This window comes from Acipenser ruthenus, chromosome 3 (assembly GCF_902713425.1).
Source record: "Acipenser ruthenus chromosome 3, fAciRut3.2 maternal haplotype, whole genome shotgun sequence".
Taxonomy (NCBI): domain Eukaryota; kingdom Metazoa; phylum Chordata; class Actinopteri; order Acipenseriformes; family Acipenseridae; genus Acipenser; species Acipenser ruthenus.
The window spans coordinates 51,444,384-51,455,106 of record NC_081191.1 but is presented as its reverse complement, the minus strand read 5'-3'; the positions used below and the strand labels follow the sequence as shown (position 1 = coordinate 51,455,106).

The 10,723-nt window shown below is 37.3% G+C and overlaps 1 long non-coding RNA gene across 2 annotated transcripts; it reads left to right on the top strand.

Annotated features, from left to right (window-relative positions):
• The first annotated feature begins 860 nt into the window (after positions 1 to 860).
• LOC131720958 (uncharacterized) lies at positions 861 to 9,775 on the top strand. 2 transcript variants are annotated; one of them, XR_009319787.1, is made up of 5 exons: positions 861 to 918; positions 3,733 to 3,816; positions 4,063 to 4,139; positions 5,319 to 5,407; positions 8,938 to 9,775. It is a non-coding gene; the product is annotated as an uncharacterized LOC131720958 (long non-coding RNA). The 2 variants fall into 2 exon arrangements; XR_009319786.1 differs by having other exon boundaries at positions 870 to 1,079.
• The last annotated feature ends 948 nt before the right edge of the window (positions 9,776 to 10,723 follow it).

The window sequence follows — 10,723 nt, the reverse complement described above, 5'->3', positions numbered from 1 at the left end:
TTTATAGATACTCCTATATGATATCTCCGTAACCTTGTTGGTCAATAAGTATTTATTACAAAGTGTCCAGGAGTCTTCCCCGTTAACACCTACAAAGATGCTATTCCAGTATGCAACAGCAGAGGGAACAGAGATATTGTCACTTTGAATAAGAGCCCTGATCTCCTTATTGTTATTCTTTTTGTTATGAAGAAGGTAATTATGTCCTATAAATATATCATTTGGTTCTAAAGAGGGCAAAGGGCAAGAAGCACCTTTAGTTGCGCTCTGTAAAAGCATTCTCATAGCACTGGGAATGGCATAAAAACAATAGCATATTCCTTAACTGTGACAGGAAATGTAAATTCGGATAAAAACTGCATAGCTGAAAAGTTGGCCGAGAATTGCGAGTGTGCTAAGGTCGTTGTGGGAGTGCCACTACCCCTCCTGTCACGTGTTTGTAGTTTTTACAGAAGTTTTACCACGGTTAAGGGCTATGTGTGTAGTTTTAAATCAACAGTTTTAAAGATTGTAGTTTCAAATCAATTTTGATCTTAAGAAAACGAATTGTTACAGTAAAACGGTAAATAAAACTAAAGTATAGAGTTGTTGTATTTTTTTAATTTATACAACGTCAAAAAAATGCTACAAACATTGACTATCAGCGGTCGTATTTTAGACAATTTCCAACTTTGTTACAACGTATTTACTTAAAACAACAAACAGTTTTAAAATAAAATGTGACAAACAGGCTGTGTATATTTTTTTATGAGCACGACAAACTGAGAGACAATTGTACAAGCGACAGGACCCCCTCATGGGCGAGGGGCTGGGATACAATGCCCTGTGGTGTGATAGGCTATACGCCTTATTCACGCAGCGGCCATGTTTGGTTGAAAACTAGGCTTGGTGTGCGAGCAACTGTCATGGCCGCCACAGGTACTAATTATATCAGTATGTGGATGAAATCTTTAATATGTGTTCCTCAAATAAAAGTTGAAGAAATTGAATTGGGCAGATAGTAATGCGATGATTACAAAAAAACATACAGCAGAAAGGGTACAGCAATTGGATCGAGGGTTATTTTCATGAAGTAGAAGGTAAATTAGAAAGCGTATTTGTGATCGGAAAGTGAATAAGCTACTGGCCTATACTAGATTCGTAAAATATGGTTAGATCTCGCAGTTTTAGTTAGATAACCTTTATTGATGTTGATATTAAGCCTCTGTATTGTTTCACGTTTGTTGGTTTGGTATAAGCATGTGTTAATTGATTTCTAAATACAGTTAAGAGGTAGGAGAATGGATGTGGCGTTAGGGCTAAGGCGTTCCAGTCAATGAAATTTTAAGAAAGAGTCACCATAAGGGTTCAGGTAACACCAAATCCGAAAACCTAGGCTTCAGTTATTAATTTCAATTATTATTTTCAGTTATTAATCCCATTATTAAGATTCTGTTCAGTTGTATACTAATCCGTTGTTCCATTCGCACATTCAATGTTTTGTGTGTAGAACAAGTGTAAGTATAATGATAACGTAAGTAAAGACATTTTAAAAACAAGAATAAAACGTCCCTCTTTCTGTTATTCCTACTGTATTTGGAGTTAATGTAACGTTAAGGATCTCCTTTCTGACCAAGTATTGTGTAATTCAAGCATATTTTTTTGTTAACTCGCGTTACTAAACGTTTTTGTAATTTTGTTCAGTTGTGCTTAATAAAGACTCTTTTAGTACACTCAGTGTGTCATATACGTTTTTTTTAATACAAACTGTGCATTGCATCCCACAAGACACGTTCCCTTTAGTATCCATGCATAATCTCAAGCTCCCGAACAGTATAACTGAAATGTAATCAAATTTGTGACTATAGAAGAATATGTACATTCACACAGAAATGAAAGTTGAGTTTTCACTTCAGGAATATATATATATATATATATATATATATATATATATATATATATATATATATATATATATATATATATATATATAGTAAAAAGATGTAGTCCTGGGGGAGCAAAGGACTGCATCTCCCAGAATGTCACAGGCTGAAAAGCTGTCATTTGTTTAATTGTTTAATTTAATTTGCTAATTGTTTGATTTAGTAATGATCCCCTGCACCTGACTATCATTGTCAATTAGAGCCAGGTGCAGGGTGATTTAAGAAAGCAGTCAGGCTGTTTGGGGCTGCTGTATAGAAGGAGACAAATAGTGTGTTCTGTGTCCAAGCAGTCAATGGAAAAAGTAAGTGTTTTGTGTATGCCTGGTAAACGGCTTAGCCGTTCTGCAAGCTAGTCAGGGACCAGCATACTGTGTAGTAAGTGCTCCGAAGGAGCTAGGTGTTTATTTTGTGTTTTATTTATTAAAAATCGCGCGTAGCGCTTTAAAAACCTCCAGTCTGTGTGTTCTGGGTCTATTTTTAATGGGGCTACAAATCCGAGTGGGTTCGGTTCATTTACTATATATATATATATATATATATATATATATATATATATATATATATAAAAATTAAATACATGTACAGAATTTGGAGTTTTAATATCTAAAAAGGGCAATGTGCACAGGGTTATTTCTTAAATCAGAACCACAAAAGGGGAACACAACAGTGCATAACGCCATAACTTGTGTGTGAATGTACATATTCTTCTATAGTCACAAATTTGCAAAGAAGAGCAACCAGAATTATCCCGGGTTTAAAAGGCATGTCGTATGCTGACAGGCTAAAAGAATTGAGTCTATTCAGTCTTGAACAAAGAAGACTACGCGGCGATCTGATTCAAACATTCAAAATCCTAAAAGGTATAGACAATGTCAACCCGGGGGACTTCTTTGACTTGAAAAAAGGACCAGGGGTCATAAATGAAGATTAGATAAAGGGGCATTCAGAACAGAAAATAGGAGGCACTTTTTTAGAATTGTGAGGGTCTGGAACCAGCTCCCCAGTAATGTTGTTGAAGCTGACACCCTGGGATCCTTCATTAAGCTGCTTGATGAGATTCCGGGATCAATAAGCTACTAAACAACCAAACGAGCAAGATGGGCTGAATAGCCTCCTCTTGTTTGTAAACTTTCTTATGTTCTTAACTCAGCGACCGGAAGCTAGCAGCTGCACTCGAAGCCTCATTTTGAGTCTGGCGATAAGTGACTGGTGTATTTTATTTTGAGACGCTGTTCAAGAGTTTGTTGTAATTCAGTTAGGTAGAATGAGAACAGTTTCAAAGAGGGGAATAGTAAACAATTAATACATTTATTAAAACAAGAATTGGCTGTGTTGGTGTTTGTGTTAAATAAATAAAAACATTTTAAAGTCATTTATCGTATAGATAGCCCCTCTCAATAATGACATAGAACACTTCTTGTTACACAGTATGTTACTCCTGTGTTAGTTTTTCATACATAGGACTGTTATGTATTTACAGAACTGCACGAAAAACTATTTTGGATAGCCTGTTAAGTGCTCAGAATAGCGTGGTGTCTGTATAAAGAAAATAAGAAGAACATAGTTTACAAACGAGAGGAGGCCATTCAGCCCATCTTGCTCGTTTGGTTGTTAGTAGCTTATTGATCCCAGAATCTCATCAAGCAGCTTCTTGAAGAATCCCAGGGTGTCAGCTTTAACAACATTACTGAGGCGTTGGTTCCAGACCCTCACAATTCTCTGTGTAAAAAAAGTGCCTCCTATTTTCTGTTCTGAATGCCCCTTTATCTAATCTCTATTTGTGACCCCTGGTCCTTGTTTCTTTTTTCAGGTCAAAAAAGTCCCCTGGGTCGACATTGTCTATACCTTTGTGCCGTGTGCAAGGAATCACACGCTCCTGTTGGCAGATAGCAAGGTTTGTTGCAAGCGCATGCACACATCCATCGGGGACACATGAATACTAGGGGGCACTAAATTAGTCGTAACACGTGCACATCTCTGGTTAATTTTGCCATTACTACTCAATGTCAGCAACAACCATTCTGTTTCTCTTACAAATGCTCCCTATTTGGTTTCTGCATCGTGTAAGCCTACTGGTCTGTTAACCAATTTGGTTGACTAATTTGACACTTATTGGCACTTTCTTACTACTCGGAGAAAGGATCCTTGAGGAGGTCCAGAAGCATTTAAACTAGAAAACAGAAGGGAGACCACATCAAAACAAGGGCAACAACTCAGGTAAGACAGCTATTAAATGTATTTATCTAAATGCTAGAAGTCTCGGAAACAATGTTAGAACTTAAAGCTACTGCACTAACAGGTAATTACGATGTGATAGGTGTTACAGAAACTTGGTTGTCTGAGAAAATAGGAGGCACTTTTTTACACAGAATTGAGGGTCTGGAACCAACTCCCCAGTAATGTTGTTGAAGCTGACACCCTGGGATCCTTCAAGAAGCTGCTTGAGATTCTGGGATCAATAAGCTACTAACAACCAAACGAGCAAGATGGGCTGAATGGCCTCCTCTCGTTTGTAAACTTTCTTATGTTCTTAATTTGTCATTGCAATCCACTAGACTGTAGAGCAGCGCCTGCTGCAACATGAACGTGTGCTCTGCTGCAAAAGGGAGCAAGTTTATTGCTTATGGACGGCAGATGTTTGTGTAAGCTTGTGATTTTGGCAATTCTACATCCAGAATAGATTGTTTAAATACAGTAACAACAACTATATATTGTGTTTCTTGAAATGTGTATAAATTAGCTAGTTAAACGTACTCTTATTAGGACAGAAGTATTGTATGTACTCAAGTGATTATCGAACTGTACATGTATATATTTTAAAGTTGCTTTTATCAGGACTGAAGTTATTGTGTATTTTATCTGCTCTTACTGTATTGTGAAAAATGTATATTGTGACAACTGTAAGTCGCACTGGGTAAGGGCGTCTGCTAAGAATTTAATAATAAAAACAACAAAACGCAATGGTAATTAAACTTTTGTCACTGCTGTGCATATGCACTCAATAAACAAGGGGGCACCATTTTTTCCAGTCACTGGAGTATTTGGTGTCCCCCCTGTAAATCAAGCAGGAGCTTTCCAAAAAATACCAAACTTATACTGTGAGTGTCTCTCTCTCACCTGCATACTAAATAGGTTTTTGTCACTCTGCTGTGCCTTTGCTCTCAATAAACAAGGGGAAACCATTTTTTCCAGGGGCACCGTTTTTCAGTCGCCCTGGAATATTTGGTGTCCCCTCTGTAAATCAAGCAGGACCTTTCGAAAAACTTCCAAACTTATACTGTTAGAGTGTCTGTGTCTCTCTCTCTCTCTCTCTCGCATGCATACTCAACAACATTGATCACTGTGGTGTGCATGTGCATGCATGTGTGTGATATATTAAAGTTAATTTATTTTCAGGTTATATATCTATCCCAAAAGAAGACTATTTTCTTGGATCCACTGGTAGAGTCCAAAGAAAAAGTGAGGAAGTGCCTTGAGACAACAAGGTAAATCTTTCATTTTGCCATTAATGACATTGCTGTTTCGAGATTCTTTACCAATCTATAATAATAATAATATAGCTCAGTTCCCAAACAGAATAATACAAATGTATGTTTTATCAATGTTACATTTGGAGCATCACAAAAGTATACATTGTCTGCATGTAAGAGCATTTTCATAGACTTAATATTAACATAATACTACTAAAATTGTATAGGTGTATAGTATGACAAGGTGTGGTATTGCAGGGTTGGTATGGCTGGGGAGAGTTTAAATGCTAGAAAATAATTTAAATAAATAAATTTTAGATCTTATTGCAGGGTGTGTTTGGGGTGGTAGTTATGGCTTGTTGGGGTAGAAATGGTGGGTTTGTGTGTAGGTTATGGTAGGTATAAAGTTCATGATTTTGAAATTGAACATTGAAATGTTGGCAGGCACTTCTACAGTATGACATTTTGATAATAGCACAAGCTATAAATGCAATAGCAAACTTGGTATTGTTTGTCCAGGAACTTTGTTTACCCTAAGAGTGACTTTTTTGTTTGTTTTTTCCAAAAGGAAAAAAAGATAGAATTAAAGATCCAGAAGACCTTTCCTATTTCTTGCATGCAGACTAATAAATTAACAAATGCTAATCTTGTCCTCCGGGCGTTCATGAGAACAAAAGGGTGCCAAGTTTCAAGATGGAGTTGTGAAACTGTGTCCCACCCAATAGTGTCAGACAGCACATCGTGTGGTGTTTTTGTTTGTAAGGTCTGCATACAGTACAGCTACTATATCAGTTTTTCAATGATTATTTAAATACAGCCACACTGGGTGACATTAAAGGGTTTCTTGAAGTAATATAAAATAAACTATCTGCTAACTTGTACTAGTTTATGATTAAACTCCCACCCCACCGAAGAGAGTCCATTGCCATTATCCGAAAGGAAATGGCGATCAACCTTCTAAAGGAATCGGGTATATAGGGTAATAGTACAGTATGAGAGTTAATACTGAGGCACTGATGATGCATTTGTAATATTCTAAGCTCTTTTTACTTCACAGATTTAATTTGGGGACTAGTTCATGAAGCAGCCTTTAATAAATTAGGTTTAGCTCAAATTCTCACAATTGACAATACAGTAATAGTTCAGTGAGCTTGTTAAATCTAGCCAGGTTTATTGCATTAAAATTGATCACTTACATTTTTGGGTGAGCGGCAGCGTCACCATGTTAATCTTGTATTGTCCATGGTACAGTATAGTGATGTTTCATGATAAAAAGAAAATGTGTAGCTAAACATTTAAAATGACTGGTAAATACATACATGAACAACAAACTACTTAATCTACAGTAGTGAAACAGTCTGGTGGTGGGGCTTCTAACTATTTCTAACTTACATGTGAGACTGTGAGTCTGGTGGCCACTAAGAAGTTGCTGTTGTCTGGAATGAATGTTAACAGAAGAATGAATAGTTGATACAGCCTTGAATGTTTAAAGAAAGACACATGGACTTATGATGGATTTACGCATTTATAAGATGGGAGGGAAAGGATAATTTATAGGAAACAGGTAAGAGTACCTGAGATACAGTGCCTTGCGAAAGTATTCGGCCCCCTTGAACTTTGCGACCTTTTGCCACATTTCAGGCTTCAAACATAAAGATATGAAACTGTAATTTTTTGTGAAGAATCAACAACAAGTGGGACACAATCATGAAGTGGAACGAAATTCATTGGATATTTCAAACTTTTTTAACAAATAAAAAACTGAAAAATTGGGCGTGCAAAATTATTCAGCCCCTTTACTTTCAGTGCAGCAAACTCTCTCCAGAAGTTCAGTGAGGATCTCTGAATGATCCAATGTTGACCTAAATGACTAATGATGATAAATAGAATCCACCTGTGTGTAATCAAGTCTCCGTATAAATGCACCTGCACTGTGATAGTCTCAGAGGTCCGTTTAAAGCGCAGAGAGCATCATGAAGAACAAGGAACACACCAGGCAGGTCCGAGATACTGTTGTGGAGAAGTTTAAAGCCGGATTTGGATACAAAAAGATTTCCCAAGCTTTAAACATCCCAAGGAGCACTGTGCAAGCGATAATATTGAAATGGAAGGAGTATCAGACCACTGCAAATCTACCAAGACCTGTCCGTCCCTCTAAACTTTCAGCTCATACAAGGAGAAGACTGATCAGAGATGCAGCCAAGAGGCCCATGATCACTCTGGATGAACTGCAGAGATCTACAGCTGAGGTGGGAGACTCTGTCCATAGGACAACAATCAGTCGTATACTGCACAAATCTGGCCTTTATGGAAGAGTGGCAAGAAGAAAGCCATTTCTTAAAGATATCCATAAAAAGTGTCGTTTACAGTTTGCCACAAGCCACCTGGGAGACACACCAAACATGTGGAAGAAGGTGCTCTGGTCAGATGAAACCAAAATCGAACTTTTTGGCAACAATGCAAAACGTTATGTTTGGCGTAAAAGCAACACAGCTCATCACCCTGAACACACCATCCCCACTGTCAAACATGGTGGTGGCAGCATCATGGTTTGGGCCTGCTTTTCTTCAGCAGGGACAGGGAAGATGGTTAAAATTGATGGGAAGATGGATGGAGCCAAATACAGGACCATTCTGGAAGAAAACCTGATGGAGTCTGCAAAAGACCTGAGACTGGGACGGAGATTTGTCTTCCAACAAGACAATGATCCAAAACATAAAGCAAAATCTACAATGGAATGGTTCACAAATAAACATATCCAGGTGTTAGAATGGCCAAGTCAAAGTCCAAACCTGAATCCAATCGAGAATCTGTGGAAAGAACTGAAAACTGCTGTTCACAAATGCTCTCCATCCAACCTCACTGAGCTCGAGCTGTTTTGCAAGGAGGAATGGGCAAAAATTTCAGTCTCTCGATGTGCAAAACTGATAGAGACATACCCCAAGCGACTTACAGCTGTAATCGCAGCAAAAGGTGGCGCTACAAAGTATTAACTTAAGGGGGCTGAATAATTTTGCACGCCCAATTTTTCAGTTTTTTATTTGTTAAAAAAGTTTGAAATATCCAATAAATTTCGTTCCACTTCATGATTGTGTCCCACTTGTTGTTGATTCTTCACAAAAAAATTACAGTTTCATATCTTTATGTTTGAAGCCTGAAATGTGGCAAAAGGTCGCAAAGTTCAAGGGGGCCGAATACTTTCGCAAGGCACTGTATATCTATTTGTGCACGTTCTCAAATGTGCACCCAAATATGATTATTGCACAGATGATCTGAGCAGTCTGTGCCTGTTTTGTGGAGAGCAGGACACTCTGGGGGATGCAGTGTCACAAGATGAATGGGTAATTTAGTAGTGAACACTTTAGTTGTATTTTTAAACTTTTTCAACTGCAACTCCAAACATCTTCTAATTAAAAGTAAATAAATAGACGTAGATGTTTTCTAAAAGTTTATGCAAATAAAATGTACATTGCTTCCATACTTTGTAATGAACATGGTTTCCATACTTCCTAATTAAACTCTTTACTTTCCTTTGTATTTTTCAGATTGCGTGCAATGGCTGCAACAGGTTGGTTCCACCACACGTGTTGGACAGCAATCAACTAAGGTCAGCTTTTTTGTGCTGCATGCACAATGTGAGGCCACACAAATGCCTCATTTCCACTGCCGGCGCAACTGGGCCAGCCGCGCTAGAGCCGTGCCCCCGCCAATAAAATTGTATTAGTTCAATGATTCTTCTTTCAACGCCTACTAAATAGTGGGACAAAATACATGCTTGGGTTTCTAGATTTTTATGGAAAGGGGGAAAGTTGTTGGTTTTTGTTGCAGTCCTTTCTGTTATGTTGTACTGTTTGCTCCTCCAATAAAAAACATTTGATCACAAAACAAGTTGTTGAGTATGCAGGTGAGAAAGAGACACACTAACAGTATAAGTTTGGAAGTTTTTGGAAAGGTCCTGCTTGATTTAGAGGGGACACCAAATATTCCAGTGACAGGAGAAAATGATGCCCCTTGTTTGAGTGCAAATGCACACCAGAGTGACACAAAACAATTTAGTATGCAGGTGAGAGAGAGACACACTAACAGTGTAAGTTTTGTATTTACAGAGGGGACACCAAATATTTCAAATAATAGTTTGATTTACAGAGGGGACACCAAATATTCCAGTGACTGTAAAAAATGGTGCCCCTTGTTTATTGAGTGCATATGCATTCAGATAAAAAATAATTATAATCTCCTTTCAAGTTCAACGTTTCTGGTATTGGTTTATCTGTGTGTGACAGTTGTGAAAAGCTGTCAGGAATGAAATTACTTTACAAATAAATAAGTAAATAAACATTTAGCAGATTGTACTGCATTTAACTGAATTATAAAATAACTGGATTAATTTACACGTGGTAGATTACTTGTGTAGTAATAATAATAAATAAATATAAACAAGAGTGTTTCAATTTGTTTATTGTGGTCTGTGAAACATACAGGTACAATTCGTCACAAGACTTCATTTAATTACCGTTACGTTTTGTTGTTGCTGTTTTTATTATTTTTCTTAGCAGACGCCCTTACCCAGGTTGTCACAAAATATACATTTTTCACAATACAGTAAGAACAGATAAAATACACAATAACTTCAGTCCTGATAAAAGCAACTTTAACTAAAATATATACACGTACAGTTCGATAACACCGTGTAACAATTTTTTTTTTTTGTTCCTGGGTAGTAAGTGTTATTTCCTAATTGCTTATGCCTCAAAAGTATAGAAAATGGCTATTATTCCCCACAAACTTTGCTTTTGTGACCAGGACAGTGATATTTTGAAATGTACCTATTTTCCAGAACATTCCAAATAGATTCAGTGCTGAGTAAACTTGGAGTAACTTCTAGAACTTTCCAGTAATATAAATAGTAGTATAAATACAGGGGCCTTAAGCCCATCAGTTCAGTTTAGTTCCAGCTGCCTAAGTGGATATATATCTGCATTTTTCTGAGATGGCATCAAGGTCATAGGAGACTTCAAAATGGTGGCATTGGGCAAGGCGAGCGCTTCCACCAGGATATACTGGACTTTGAACGCCGCTACCAAGGACAGTATAACGAGAACATGATGGGAGACTACATTTGGGGGCTGATTCGTGAAAGTGATTTACAGTATAATCGTAAATCTCGAAAAACTACTCGCTTCTAAATTTTTTGTAGTCATTTTTGTATTACTTTAGTATAAATACATGTTAATTTGGATTCATATATTGTTTTTTTCTGACTTTATGTGAACGAAAAGACACAAATTCGCCTGTTTTCTCATTGGAAATAGGCAAATTTCAAAATATCAC